The sequence below is a fragment of the Rattus norvegicus genome, chromosome 6 (genome assembly GCF_021556685.1).
Source record: "Rattus norvegicus strain SHRSP/BbbUtx chromosome 6, alternate assembly SHRSP_T2T, whole genome shotgun sequence".
Taxonomy (NCBI): Eukaryota; Metazoa; Chordata; class Mammalia; order Rodentia; family Muridae; genus Rattus; species Rattus norvegicus.
Window position 1 is genome coordinate 140,084,817 of NC_141539.1, and position 15,968 is coordinate 140,100,784.

The 15,968-nt window shown below is 38.1% G+C and overlaps 1 long non-coding RNA gene and 1 pseudogene across 1 annotated transcript; both read right to left on the reverse strand.

Moving 5' to 3' along the window:
• Nucleotides 1–619: 619 nt before the first annotated feature.
• Ighl12 (immunoglobulin heavy chain like 12) lies at nucleotides 620–1,206 on the reverse strand. The gene is made up of 2 exons (XR_015623431.1): nucleotides 1,111–1,206; nucleotides 620–1,029 (listed from the first exon to the last, which is right to left on the reverse strand). It is a non-coding gene; the product is annotated as an immunoglobulin heavy chain like 12 (long non-coding RNA).
• Nucleotides 1,207–13,363: 12,157 nt separating this feature from the next.
• Nucleotides 13,364–15,185, reverse strand: Larp4b-ps1 (La ribonucleoprotein 4B, pseudogene 1; annotated as a pseudogene).
• Nucleotides 15,186–15,968: the final 783 nt, after the last annotated feature.

A 15,968-nucleotide genomic window follows, 5' to 3' on the forward strand; every position in this document is an offset into this window, starting at 1 on the left:
ACCAAGGACTATGAATTGTTTTCAATAACAAAAAGGACAGAAAGTCCACATACACATTGAAGAAGAACAAATCTCCTTGAAGAAATGGCTATGATAGGGACAAGGAAATGAAACGTTGATGTCATAGAGGAAATGTTCAGTGTACAATATACTCAATGATAACTTGTTCAAGAAAGAAATAAAAAAAGAAATTAAAGATTGTTTTAGAATTTAATGAAAACGAAAGCACAACATGTTTACAGGACACAAAGAAAGCAGTGCTAAGAGGAAATCTCATTGCTCTGAGTGCTCCAAAAAGAAACTGGAGAAAGCATACACTAGCCCCTTGACAGTAAACCCAAAATTTATAGAACAAAAAGAAGTAAATACACCCCAGAGGAATACTGGGCAGGAAATAAACTCATGGCTGAAATCAACCAAGTAGAAAGAAAAAGAATTGTAGAGAGAATCAACCAAACCAAAACCTGGTTCATTGATAAAATCAACAAGAGAGATAAACCCTTAACCAGACTAACGAGACACTTCTTTGATCATATCACCAGAGATGTCCTTTTGAAAAGTAGAAATATACCATATAGAACTGTGAGGAGGAGGCAGACACAGGGACAGTCAGAATGACTATGAGCAAATGTTCAGAATAATTTTGTTTTTCATTTCAGTACCAGGGCAACTTCTTTGTCCTCTGCGTTTTCTGAAACACTCAGGATGTGGTTGCAACACTGTGTGTGGTACAAAAATAGGTTGCAGTGTCCTCAGAGGTCAGGCTGCTGAGCTTCAGGTAGGCTGTGTTGGAGGATGTATCTGCAGTGAGTGTCGCCTTGTTTTTGAACTTCTTAGCATATTTAGTACTATCATCCTCAGGATCAATCCTTCCTATCCATTCCAGACCCTGTCCAGGCCTTTGCTTCACAAAGTGCATGTAGTATGCTATAATGGTATCGCCAGAAACTTTGCAAGATAACTTCACAGAGGTCCCAGGTCTCACAAGCTCAGCCCCAGACTGCTGCAGCTGGACTTCTGAGTTGACCCCTGTAAAATAAAAATGCAATGTTAGTGCTACTGTCACCCTCAAGTTTGTTCCCTCAAGTTTAGAGCATGGGAGCCACTTACCTGTAGCTAGTGCCATCAAGAAGAGGATGATCCAGCTGCATTTCATGATAAGGACCTTGTGATTCAGTGACTATAGAGAAAATAGTGCTCATACATTGTTGTTTGGTGTCCCTGCTTTTATCATCATAGATTCACATGGTTTGCATATTCATGAGATAGGGTCTTTCTTACATAAGGACTTTCCAGCTGGAGAAGAAGGAAGTAGAGTGCACCTGGGTCAATCAACAGGATGCTGGGTTTCAAATCCTGTCTCAGAAACTTACCCTGAGACATATGAAGACCATTTCGATATAATATCAAAGCCTAATCTCTTAACTTTAAAATAGAATACTAACATCAGACATTTACTAGTCTTGATGACACAATTGACACAATTGTTGGTAGTAGCAATGAGGATAGGGGTGCCTCAACATCAAAAACAAAAAACACATTTATGACAGTTTGCAATCTTCTTTTACATACATGAAAATAATAGTGGCTTTTCTGAAAGGTTACTTACCACAATAGTACAGTACAGCAATGGAATGCCTCAGAAATATGTCCATGCCAATTGTTATTTATTGTGCATTTTCTATAATAACTGAATTACTGAGCAGAACATGCCTGTCAACCTTGGATTGAATCAACTAACTATGCTATACATACCACACAGCAGTATGTGTTCTTCTGTGAAGAATAAGGAACACAGTCATCTTAAGTAAATTAAGACCTTTACAGAAACACAGATTACTCATTTGTGGATCTTTGATTTGTGAGGTTAGAAACAATTGTGTATTCAAATTGGCAATAAAAGGTAAATCATCTGTGTCCTTGAACAAATGGCTATGATAGGGACAAGGAAAGGAAATGTGGATGTCATGGAGGAGATATTCACTGCACAATATACTTTTTAATAAAAATTATAAACTTATGTAATTAGTTTTATTTTAAAAAACATTTTTGTTCAACCCTCGCAGTTTTTGTTCATGACTAAAATCCCTCCCTTTAGCCCATTGATTTAGGGCCTGTCAAAGCTGCTTGATAACGATAAGAAAACTCACAAGAGTCTCATGGATTCTGCAGACAGCACTAAAACACATATACACTTTACCAGGTGAACCTCACAGTGAACACATAGAATACTGCTTAGGAAACTGTCACATATGTCCGAATTCCCTTTCACTCATGTCCTCTTCTGCACTCACTATCTCTTATTCTTCTTTAAAAGAACAACAAGGAAATTCATGTTAAGCCCCAATCCCCTGGTAAATGCATGGTCTGTGTCCAGTGCTGATCAATGAATAGGTAGGCCTGAGAATCCATGTCTTGCTTTCTCTTCCAGAGCAGCATGATTAGGGCTGATTTGCTTTTCATGAGTTGAGGAAGACTTTATTTGCCTGACTTCCTGCTAAAGAAGGGTTACTGGATTGAAAGCTTTACAGATAGCACTTACTAGTACAGATGCCAGATATGAAATGAAGGAATTTTGGGCCAATTACAGCATTAGAATATCATTTATTTGGATAAAATATGGAAATTATTTCTGCTTTTTTAATCCATATACCCCTCTGCCTACTGTACCTGCTTCAAAGAAAGTAATAAAATATTCATAGATTTTAGAGGATTAACAAGAAGGAAAATTATTTTCAATGTATACATAAATCAAGATCTAATGTTATAACCTAGTAGTGTAGCATTTTATACTGTCCTGTGTAATGGAAGAATTAAAATTATAAATATATTTTTGATAATAAAATAATCTAGAAAAATTCTATTATATATATATATAAACACACACATGTATATCTCTATTATATACACATATGTGTATGTATATCAATATTATATATTTTTATCTATCTCTATATATACTTTCTATACCTATATATCTATATTTGAACATATTTTTCTGGGGTATTTTTGGGTTAACAACCTTAGGAGTCAAGTCACTAGTTAATGTTCTAAAAGTTAGGGAATTTACCATGTGAATGATCACAAAAGTTTAGAGAGGTGTCTTCATCGGGAATCTCAGCCCATGTTACAGTTTAGGTCCCCATATTGCACCTGAGGACATAGTACTTCCAGAGTAGTTGTGAGTTAAGTTTTAAGGTTAAGTTTGTTGAAATATTTGCCCATTTCTCCTTGACGGAACCAATGCTGTTTCTTTATTTTTCAAGTGAGGAATTTATTCCATGTGAGAGCAAATGTGGTTTTGGTATCAAAATGGTCCTGTAGATTGTGACATTACTATTTCTGTGACAGTCCCCGATTTAAACTGGAGTATAGAGATAATGGTCTCTAGTCACAACTCGTTTGTGTATTTCAGGATAAAACATTATAACTCATTAGGGAGTGGTCTCTTGAGGGCTCCACTTGTAAATTTTGTTACACGAGGTTCAATGAGAGAAGGAAATCCTGAAGGAGCCTGGCAGTTCTCTTGCTGATCTTGTTTATACTTGCCCTTCAAGTTTCTACCTTGCTGTGAAGTGAGCGCCACCCGCTGACCTGAATTCCTCCTGCAGCAAGGTTATTGTTGTGTGACACAGGGCCTTTCTCTGCCTGTCCCAGGTCCTGAATAATGACAAAGAGCATATTTACTTGTAAGTTTTTGGCCTTATAGCTAGGAATTCTTTCAACTATCTAGTAACTCAATTAACCTGAGCAGGAGCTGTCACTAAAGCTGTTACTCTTCTGTGGAACCTGTTCCCTTGTCTGGCCTACAGGGGATAGGATCCACTTAGCCTAGTAGAGACTTGATCAGCCTTGGTGGTAGGATATTCTCAGTGAGATCCACCCTTTCAGAAGAGAAGAGGAGGAGCCGTAGGGGAGAGAATGTGAATGTGTGTGAGTGTGGGATTGTCCAGGAACTTTTCAGAGGGTATACACTTTCTAGCAATCAGTATATAAATTGAAAGAATAAATAAAGTAAAGGAAAAAGAAACATAAAGAGGCCCTCATCTGAGAATTAAACAACAGATAAGAATGAGACTTCATTGGGCATATTGATGTGTACAGTATTCAGGTAAGTTAATCTCATATATAGTTTAATTAAAAATTAAAAAATCATGCAGGAAATCTCAGCTCAGATCTAACACTGCTGAATGGTCTGTGTTCAGCGCTATACTAAATGGGAGGACATGGGAAGCCACGGCTTCCTAACTCTGTCAGAACTGCAAGTCAGGGCTGGATTGGTTTTCACTAACAGAGGGAGGCCTTGTTTGCATTTTCCACTTCTGCATTATAAGCTGTGAATTGAAATCATTAGTCTTATGAATGTATAGTACAGTTGTATAAACAAAACTAATAACTGGTAAAGAATTGAAGAAATATTTATTATTTATTTTGCATTTGTAGTATAAGTCGATGTCTTACTTTATTATGTCTTTGACCACACATACACATCTCTCTGCTTTATGTGTTTATATTATAATACACGTGTAGTGAGAGTTTACATTTCTTTCAAAAAACTCAGAAATATTGTAAGAATAAGTTTTTGTTTTAATTCCATGTGTAGGAGATGGGGCTGTTTCAGAGGGTCCCATGTTTCTGACTGTGACTTGCCTTGTCCTCTTGCAGAAACATGGCTTTGTCAGCTGCAGATACTTTGTGCATATGTGTGACATTTGGAAATTTGGGAACTTTTCAGAGGGTATACACTTGCTAGAACCCTGAGAGGTGGGATTGGGATGTGTTTGTCATTATTTGTGGGGGCTCTTTTGTTGGGGTTGCTGTTGTTTTGTGATTTGGTAAGGATTAGTGGGCAAAGAAGAAATAACACGAAATTAGATCTCTTTCAGGTAAAGATCAATTCTGTCTCAAAGAACTTGACACCACTATTAGCAGGAAATAGTCTAAATAAAACAGTACCCATTTTTACCTTTATCCTTTTTTCTATTATATCTAGTGTTATGGGATTTGAAGGGTAGAAAAAAAGAGGGATGAGAAGAAATATAAAAATAAGCCCATAAAATAGCCAATATCCAGCAACATACACTGTTGATAATTTTAGGAGAAGTAATAAATACTATGATGGTTGAATGCAGATAGTAAATTAAAGAAATTGGTCACAAGTATGTAGCTTAGGGCTGACTCATGAAAAATATCTGGTACAAAACATCCAGATTTGAAAAAATATCAATATCAATATCTATCTATCTATCTCTCTCTATATATATATATATATATTCTGTGTCCTTTTTATTATTTATTTATTTATTTGTTGTGGATCATTTTTTAAATGCTTAAATCTTTATTTTTCGTAACCTACATTTTTTTCAAATTAGATACTTCTAAATACAATGACACAAAAGGAAACTTAAATTACCAGTAGTTTAGATGCAGGCTTGATTCCAGTCTTAATGAAAAGAACACAGACACATACCCTTAGGTGAGTATCCATTTTACACTCCTGTTCTATGACATGCTGCTGTTTTCACACCTGGATTATTTAAGTGTCCGTTGCTTTCCATATACCAGGCTACAAAGCACACAATCTCACAATTACAGCTCACTGAAGGGGACAAGACAGGTATGCACCATTAGTTGCCTTCTGTGACACACTGTACCAGTTTTTCAATATCAACTGCAGAAACACTGATACAGTAACATGAGATTTTTTTTCTTATTTTTCCTTTTATCTTATTCTTTTTTGCCATCCACTAGTGGCAAACATTGATGAAAGGACAGGAGAGATTCACAAAGACATCATGACACTGTCTAGGAGTCACTTGAAATAAATGTCTGGTGAAGTGGGGCCAGATTCCTAGTCCATATTTCCATATGATAATTAAGCATCATCCAACAATTTTACAAGTTAAAAAATATCATTTGTGACTGTGGTTTCTCTGATTCTATACCTTGAGATACAGAAAGGAATAAGTAAATAAAATAATTTATGAAATCCATATATCACACTTGCTATATGTGACATAGCAAGAATCTGCATGCACCCTGAACAGCTTCCTATTTTGATAACTTCAATTTTTTTTGTGATTGGAAAAGTTCAAAGTTCAGTAATCTCTGTTTTGATATTTTAGTTCCTGATGCCAAGATGTCACTGGCTAAGCAGTAATTGCAGTGTCCCAACCCTGCGCATCTGCAAACCTGCCCTTCGGTTTGGCCACTGAGCTTACACTTCCAGTCAGCAGACAACAGACATTTACAGTTGGCTCTGCCACACAGGTTAAATTCTGTAATGCTCAGCCTTGGGAAAGGATTCCACATTAAAAATCAAAGATCATCTGTGAGAGCATCCTGGGGGATGAGGGATGCTAATCATTATTTGGCACCTCTTCCAGCAAAGATGTGATCTGAAGGATCTGAAGCCTCAGGCTTGCCTTTCCAGACAGGCAGTGGCTCGAGACCCCATATGTACAACAATGCTAAGCAACCAGAGCTTCCAGGGACTAAGCCGCTACCTAAAGACTATACATGGACTGACCCTGGACTCTGACCTCATAGGTAGCAATGAATATCCTAGTAAGAGCACCAGTGGAAGGAGAAGCCCTGGGTCCTGCTAAGACTGAACCCCCAGTGAACTAGACTGGTGGGGCTGGTGGGGGGAGGGCGGCAATGGGGGGAGGGTTGGGAGGGGAACACCCATAAGGAAGGGGAGGGGGGAGGGGGATGTTTGCCCGGATACCGAGAAAGGGAATAACACTCAAAATGTATATAAGAAATACTCAAGTTAATAAAAAAAAAAAAAAGAGGCCAGATGCAGCTGCTGCTGCTGCTGCTGCTTCTTCTTCTTCTTCTTCTTCTTCTTCTTCTTCTTCTTCTTCTTCTTCTTCTTCTTCTTCTTCTTCTTCTTCTTCTTCTTCTTCTTCTTCTTCTTCCTCCTCCTCCTCCTCCTCCTCCTCCTCCTCCTCTTCTTCCTCCTCCTCCCCTTCCTCCTCCTCCTCCTTTTCTTCTTCTTCTTCTTCTTCTTCTTCTTCTTCTTCTTCTTCTTCTTCTTCTTCTTCTTCTTCTTCTTCTTCTTCCTCCTCCTCCTCCTCCTCCTCCTCCTCCTCTTCTTCCTCCTCCTCCCCTTCCTCCTCCTCCTCCTTTTCTTCTTCTTCTTCTTCTTCTTCTTCTTCTTCTTCTTCTTCTTCTTCTTCTTCTTCTTCTTCTTCTTCTTCTTCTTCTTCCTCCTCCTCCTCCTCCTCCTCCTCCTCTTCTTCCTCCTCCTCCTCCTTCTCTTCTTCTCTTTCTTCCTCCTCCTCCTTCTCTTCTTCTCTTTCTTCTTCCTCTTTCTCCTCTTCCTCTACCTCCTCCTGTTCTTGTTCTTCTTGCTCTTCTTGTTCTTGCTCTTCTTGCTCTTGTTGTTGTTGTTGTTGTTGTTGTCTTTCTTCTTCTTCTTCTTCTTCTTCTTCTTCTTCTTCTTCTTCTTCTTCTTCTTCTTCTTCTTCTTCTTCTTCTTTCTCTTTTTGTCAGTGGTCTGACTTCTACCATGAAATGTGCCCTATGTTCCTTTCACAGACATTTGAAAAACCAGCAATGTGTATACTCCTATGTAACTGAATGACAGTTGCTCTGAAAAAAATGGTTACATGCAACAGGCCTTCTTTGCCTCTGGCAGGAAAAAAATAACTTCACAAAGTTTATTTCTAATAAGCACATTTCAGTTTCTTACTTTCATTGGAAGATCTTACCAGTCTCTGTTCTCTATTCTCTCCTTTTAAATCATCAAACTCAAATATGATTAGAATGTACTTACATACATTTTAAGAGTATGAAAACATCCAATGGCTTTAATAAGGCTTCCCTTTTCCCTTTTGAAGCAAAGAGGCAAAGTCAATTCAAAACACCAGTATAAGGGGAAAAAAGAAATACCTTAAGAAATTAAAAATGTTCAAACCAACAATATTTAGTTTATCCACGTACAGCTCATCAGCAACACTTATAATATGTCAATAATTTTTATCATATTATTCTCTGTAGGGTACCATTCTCATGTGCTCTGATTGTTTACACTTCACAGTCAGAACACACTCCCAACTGCACAGATTTTACACAGTAATGAGAATTTGCATTTACAGGATTTTTCAAAAATCTGATAAAAGATCAATTTTGAAGATCCGTAGATATGTTACAAAAACCACTGGAGTTTTGCACAACCATGTGCATTCTCAGCAAAACCAACACCAGGAGATCTGAATGGCACATGAGTAACAAATCCACTCCTGCCAATTCTGGGGCAGGTCTCTGTGAGCTTTTATACAAAAGTCAAGGCAAAGTCATTTTCACACTTATATAAAATTCAAGTCTTTAAATATTGGATGTAAAACATTTTTTCCTTAAGAAAATGAGTAAACTGCCTTCAGTCTTGTTAAATACCATTTTATGGAATAAGCTGTATGGTTACATGTAGCAATTAATATTTTTAGTTCTGCTGCTAAGAATATTTTTAGAAATGTTATGCTATTTAAAACAAAATAATTTATTTGTAACTTTATTATAAACTTGCTAACTTTACTTGACTCCTGTTCTTCAGAAGTGTGGCACCTCCGGAAAGAATCAGCAAGACCCTCTTCTTGGAGGCAAAAATAGCATTGGTTCTGTCTTCTGCCAGCCAAGGGGGAGTGTGGGGACAAACATCACTCTCTCAAGGCTAGGTAAATGTAAATCCATGTGCCAATTTAGAGGTACAGGAACACATCCACACAGAACTGGCTAAGACATGACCCTCAAGAGAGAGTGTGGGGAACATGGACAGAGCAGGCGCTGGAGGGTGGGGACCAGGTAGCCCACTCACAAAACACAAATCATAGTACAACTTGGTCTATAGTCAGTGAGCAGCAGTTTCTATTTTCATCTAGGTTTTATTTACAATGTGCTTTGAATTTGTTTTTCACAGTAGCCACATGGAACTAGAGTGAAAATCTGGTTGTTTGCTTACAATACATCAGACTGAAAGGTTTCAGGTCTTTCTAGGGAGCTCTTTGCAGGATCTTTCTGTCCACTAGATCAAAAAGAAAAGTATATACATATGTATACTGTTTTACAGCTAGAGTTACCTGTTTAGATGAAGTTCCTATGCCATTATGTCACAGCCCTGACATTGCCAGTCCTTTGCCCTATGAGGCCTGACTGCCCCTGCTGGTGCCTTCAGCCCCCATTCATCTGCTGGGACACCCTACGAATGTGTCCTTGCAGACCACCTATTTAAGGCAAAAGTAGTATAGTTTTTTTTAACTGTGAAAAACTCATAACAGCCTGTTTTCAGAGCCATGTGAAGGCTTAATTAAAAAAAAAAACTCATTTGTTAGTATGAATACATTTTCTATCCTGAAAAATATCAGACTTCTGTATCACCTCCAGTTAAGCCTCAACCTAAAACCAAAATAAGGTTTGTATTCCATAATTAAATCCTGGAAAATACTTTTTTTTTCAAGAGGGGAAAAATCCAACTCAGAAAGAAGTAACTGGCAGGTATCTCAAAGGCTCCACAGACACTGCAAGCTTCTAACAATTGGCTAATTCCACACTGAGTGCAAGAGCTTCCTTCATGGCGATTACAACTATTCCAGACTCCTCCCAATCTGGCTTTCAATGAGGAAGCTTGGCAGGAGTGTTTTGTCTAGATTCAGGAACTTCCCAGCAGCTGGAGGAGAGGGACAATGCCCAGGCTGACTCTTCTGATCTTCAGTGACTCTAGGAGTGGACCTGAGGGCAGGGGGCTTTCTGTATCTGTCCACAGATTCAGCAACCTTCTTCTCCTCTTCCCGCAGATGGCATTATTTACCTTTTTGTTCTTTGGATGGTTGCAATGGGAAGGAGGAAGGAGTTTCTTAACCTGTTCTCTGAAAGACCTCTGCAAAATTGGGTTTAACAAATCTGTTGCTGCATGAATTTACATGCAGTTGTAGTAGGGATGCAGTACTAAGAGGAAAACTCATAGCTCCAAGTGCCTGCAATAAGAAACAGGAGAAAGCATACATCAGCAGCTTGACAGCAAAACTAAAAGCTCTAGAACAAAAAGAAATAAATAAAACCAAGAGGAGTAGAAGACAGGAAATAATCAAACTCAATGCTGAAATCAACCAAGTAGAAACAGAAGGACTATACAGAGAATCAACAAAACCAGGAGCTGTTTCTTTGAGAAAATCAACAAGATAGATAAACCCTTAACCAGAATAATCAGAGATCAAAGAGAGAGTATCCAAATTAACAAAATATAAATGAAAAGGGAGACATAACAGCAGAATCTGAAGAAATTAAAAAAAATCAGATCCTACTACAAAGCTTATATTCAACACAATTTGAAAATCTGGAGGAAATGGACAATTTCCTAGACAGATACCAGGTACCAAAGTTAAATCAGGAACAGATAAACCATTTGAACAACCCCATAACACTTAAAGAAATAGAAGCAGTCATTAAAAGTCTCCCAACCATAAAGAGCCCAGGTTCAGATGGGTTCAGTGCAGAATCCTATCAGACCTTCATAGAAGACCCCATACGAATACTATCCAAACTATTCTACAAAATTGTAATAGATGGAGCGCTACCGAATTCCTTCTATGAATCCACAATTACTCTTATACCTAAACCACACAAAAACCCAACAAAGAAAGAGAACTTCAAACCAATTTCCCTTATGAATATTGACACAAAAATACTTGATAAAATTCTTACAAACCGAATCCAAGAGCACATCAAAACAATCATCAATCATGGTCAAGTAGGCTGCATCCCAGCGATGTAGGGATGGTTTAATATACGAAAATCCATCAATGTAATCCACTATATAAACAAACTCAAAGATAAGAACTATACGGTCATTTCACTAGATGCTGAGAAAACACTTGAAAAAATTCAACACCCATTCATAATAAAAGTCTTGGAAATATCAAGAACTGAAGGCCCATATCTAAATATAGTAAAAGCAATATACAGCAAACCAGTAGCTAACATTAAACTAAATGGAGAGAAACTTGAAGCAATCCCATTAAAATCATGGCTGCCCACTCTTTCCCTACTTATTAAATATAGTACTTGAAATCCTAGCTAAAGCAATCAGAAAGCAAAAGGAGGTCAAAGGGATACAAATTGGAAGCAAATAAATCAAAATATCTCTATATGCAAATGATATGATAGTGTACTTAATCGACCCCAAAAGTTCTACCAGAGAACTACTAAACCTGATAAACCACTTTAGCAAAGTGCCAGGGCGTAAATTTACCTCAAACAAATCAGTACCTTACTCTACTCCAAGGATAGACAGTTTGAGAAAGTAAGTAAGGAAATGACACCCTTCACAATAGTCCCAAATAACATAAAATATGTTGGTGTGATTTTAACCAAGCAAGTGAAAGATCTGTATGACAAGATGGAAAGATTTTCCATGCTCATGGATTGGTTGGTTTAATGTAGTAAAGATGGCCGTTTTCCTAAAAGCAATCTACAAATTCAATGCAATCACCATTAAAATTCCTACTCAAATCTTTATAGAGATAGATAGAGCAATTTGCAAATTCATTTGGAATAGCAATAAACCAGGACAGCTAAAACTATACTCAATAATAAATGAACTTCTGGTGGATTCACTATCCCTGACTTCAAGCAGTATTACAGAGCAATAGTGATAAAAACTGTTTGGTATTGGTACAGAGATAGTCAGATAGATCACTGGAACAGAATTGAAGACCCAGAAATGAACCCACACACCTATAGCTACTTGATCTTTGAAAAAGGATCTAAAACCATTAAATGGAAGAAAGATAGCATTTTCAGCAAATGGTGCTGGTTCAAGTGGAGGTCAGCATGTAGAAGAATGCAAATTGATCCATTCTTATTACCATGTACAAAGCTTAAGTCCAAGTGTATCATGGACCTCCACATCAAACACTCAAAGTAATAGGAGAAAAAGTGGGGAAGACTCTCGAAAACATGGGCATTGGGGAACATTTCCTGAACAAAACACCAATTGCTTATGCTCTAAAAATCAAGACTCGACTAATGGGATCTTATAAAACTGCAAAGCTTTTGTAAAGCAAAAGACACTTTCATTAGGACAAAATGGCAATGAACAGATTGAGAAAAGATCTTTACCTATTGTGCATCTGAGAGAGGGCTGATATCCAGAGTATAAAAAGAACTGAAGAAGTTAGACTCCAGAGAGCCAAATAACTCTAATAAAAAATAGGGTACAGAGCTAAACAAAACATTCTGAGCTGAGGATTATTGAATGGCCAAAACGCTCCTAAAGAAATGTTCAACATCCTTAGTCATCAGGGAAATACAAATCAAAGAAACCCTGTGATTCCACCTCACACCACTCAGAATGGCTAAGATCAAAAACTCAGGCGACAGCAGATGCTGACAAGGATGTGGAGAAAGAAGAACACTCCTCCCATTGTTGGTGGAATGGCAAACTGATAAAACCACTCAGAAAATCAGACTAGATGTTCCTCAGAAAATTGGACATTCCTCTACGTGAGGACCCAGCTATTCCTCTCTTTAGCATATACCCAAAAGATACTACAACATACAACAAAGATACATGTTCCACTATGTTCATAGCAGCCTTATTTATAATAGCCAGAAGTGGGAAAGAACCCACATGTCCTTCAATAGAGGAATGAATTAAAAAAATGTGGTACATCTACACATTGGAGTACTAATCAGCTATCAAAAACAATGACTTTATGAAATTCATAGGCAAATGGAATGAACTAGAAAATATCATGCTTAGTGAGATTACTCAATCACAGAAAAACACACTTGGCATGCACTTATTGATAAGTAGATATTGGTCAAAAACCTCAAATTACCCAAGATGCAATCCACAGACCACAGGAAGCTCAAGAAGAAGGATGACCAAAATGTGGATGTTCCCACTCCTTCTTAAAAGAGCAAAAAATATTCATAGGAGGGGATATGGAAGCAAAGTTTAGAGCAGTGACTCAAGGAATGGCCATTCAGAGCCTGACCCACATGCATATGTATATATAAAGTGACCAATACTAGATAAAATTGATGAAGCTAGAAAATGCATGCTGAAAGTGACCGAATATAGATCTTTCCTGAGAGACACATCCAGAGCCCCAGGGCTCCAACTGCATATGTATCATAGAATAGCTTTGTTGGGGTATCAGAGGAAGGGGAAGCCCTTGGTCCTGCCAAGGTTGCCCCCCCCCCCAGTTAAGAGGGATATGGACGGGCAATAAGGGTGATGTATAGGGGGATATCTGTATGGGGGAGGGAGGGGAGAAAATGGGGGCTAATGCCAGAAAACTGGGAAAGGGAATAACCTTTGAAATGTAAGTAAAGACATATATGTAATAAAAAATTTTTAAAAAGAAGGAATTTTGTCCGTACTGCTAGTTTCTCTCTGCTGTTCTGCCACCTTGAAATCCTCAGGTAGTTGTGCTGGAAAAGAGTAATGTAGAGGTCGCTCTGGGTACCACTTTATGAGCAGTGTTTGGGCTTGTATCTGTACTACAGGTTCTTTCTTTGAAGATCCTATGATTAAATTGGAAATCCTGTTTTCAAGCAAATCCTATGCTTTCAGCCTGCAGCTCCAGGTAAATGAGGAAGTTGGATAACCATGGTTTTAAGCTCAGTGATGGGGCCTTTGATGGCATTGCACATTGAGTCTGACTGCTTGTAAAATTCTCTTCCTTTTAGTTACAATAGCCAAAGGAATTTTTCCTTCCTCTCCCAAAACCAGGAGAGGATCCAAGACTACTTGTCTACGCACGCCCTGCTCAAATATCTCTCTTGTCCTAAGATGAAAGATTTTGTTTGTGTCCTAGTTTGCCCTCCTTGCCTCCTCTCGGGCCTTCAGACACCATTAATTAATCAATCTGCAGGAAAGTTAAATATTGAAGGACTTCCTAACAACCCAGACCCTCTCTTTGTAGTAGGAATAACATGAAACAGATAAGAATTACAACCATTCCTGCTTCTTGGAGGATATGGTCTGAGAGGTGTCAGAAGATGTTTCAGGTTTGAAGGTTGGAGATGTAAACCCATTTCTAAAGCCAGTACTGGGAAAAGGAATCACAAAGGATAGGGCAAAATAACTATGTGTTGTTGACATTGTCTCATGATGGGGATAGCAGTCAGGATCTACAGAGGGCACTGCTGATGGCACTGTACACTGGAGGTAAGTAAAATGATGTAGCATAATGCTACTGTGTGTAAAGTTTCATTCCAAGATGTCTAAATCTCTTCTTTGACAAAAATATGCTTGTGACTATTGACTTTGCTTTTATCTGTGCCTTAATTGACTTTCCTTGGATATTTCTGAGTTCTCAAATATATTTAAAAGCCTGCTATTCATCAGCTTCTGTTTCAAAGGTAGTAAACCAATTATCACTATAGGCAAATTCACAGTTTATAATTTCAGTAAATTATCTCCTTTAAATAGTGTTTCTACTTCTTCAACAGGGTAGATTTAGAAAGTTCACTCAATATTACTACGCAGGGATTTTTCTTTCTCTCCCTTCTCATTCACTTGAACTAAAGTTAAAAACCTTAGCACTTCAACAATCAAATCCACATCAGTACTGAGTTTCTTGATATGGTCAAAGTTAGCTACATTTGTAATTGGCACATACTGATCACTGATCATCTTTGATATAAGGCACATGTCTCTTGAAAGATTCTCCTGGATAAGCAGATTTCCAATGTCTTTTAAGTACTTCCACAAGGTCTTTTTGGCTTTCTGAGACTCATTTCCTCCCATATCATTGTTCTCAGGCAGAGGCTCATATTCTGAATGATGCAGAGTCAGAGTACTTATGTCTGTGTCCTCTGCCTCCTATGCATCCAGGAGCTCAGCATTCTCATGACTTTTGTCACTGTCACAATTGGCATTCAATCCTTGTTAGTCTCAGTCTGTAGGATGGATGGGATCCCCTTTCCATGTGACATTCACACCCACAGCTGTACTAATTACTTCCAAATGCAGCATATAAGTCCCCAAAATTGTGCATTATGGTTTAGGTCTGAAAACATAGTTACTGAGACCTAGTCCAAAGCTGTGAGGGAACTTGTTTGAGAAGTGGTTTGCAATGTATTACATTTATCAGATGAGGGCTGTCCTTGCCCTCCTAGACTTGCTGTGACTGTGTTTTAGTCACATCTTAATTGTCCTGATCCATATTCATGGGCTCCACTGGAAAAGTATAATGCTAACCTCAGGGCCCTGTCATGTGCCCACCCAGACTGACTGAACACCTGGGGACTTGTGCCCTCACCCCAGTTCTCCAGGGACAGTGGAGAGTTGAGGAGGGAGATGGCAAGAAAAGCAACATGGCTGGGCCTGGCATGAGACACCAAAGAAGATATGGTACAAACTTTGCAACAACCACAGCTGATCCTTTCTTTTTAGGGCATAAAAATACCTCAAACATGAGACTCCACATACGCAATTCTCCTTCCAGTTCACATGAGAACACCATGGATCATGTTTTATGTAATATTCCCATGCAGAAGGTAAATACTTTAAAACCTTTAAAAAATAAATAAAGGAAAATATCTGTGAGCATTAAAAAGATGAAGAGAAATTCAGAACTATCATTCTAGGTCAATACCCTGATATATTTTCTATCCTGCCCCATCCCTAGGCTATGACCCTCTATAATGACTTATACTGAAACTAATTCAAAAATGATGTAGTAATGTACAATGAACACAAGAATTAGAGTACAGAGAATCAAATAACCCTATTGAAAATGAGGTACAGAGCTAAAAAGTGAATTCTCACCTAAATGCAAAATCTCAGGTGAAAACAGATGGTGGTGAGGATGTAGAGAAAGAAGCAAACTCCTCTAGTCTGTTGGATTGCAAGTTGTTACAAACACTCTTGAAATCAGTATGATGCTTCCTCAGAAAATTGGACACAGTACTACCTGAGGACTCGCTATACCACTCCTGGACATATACCCAAA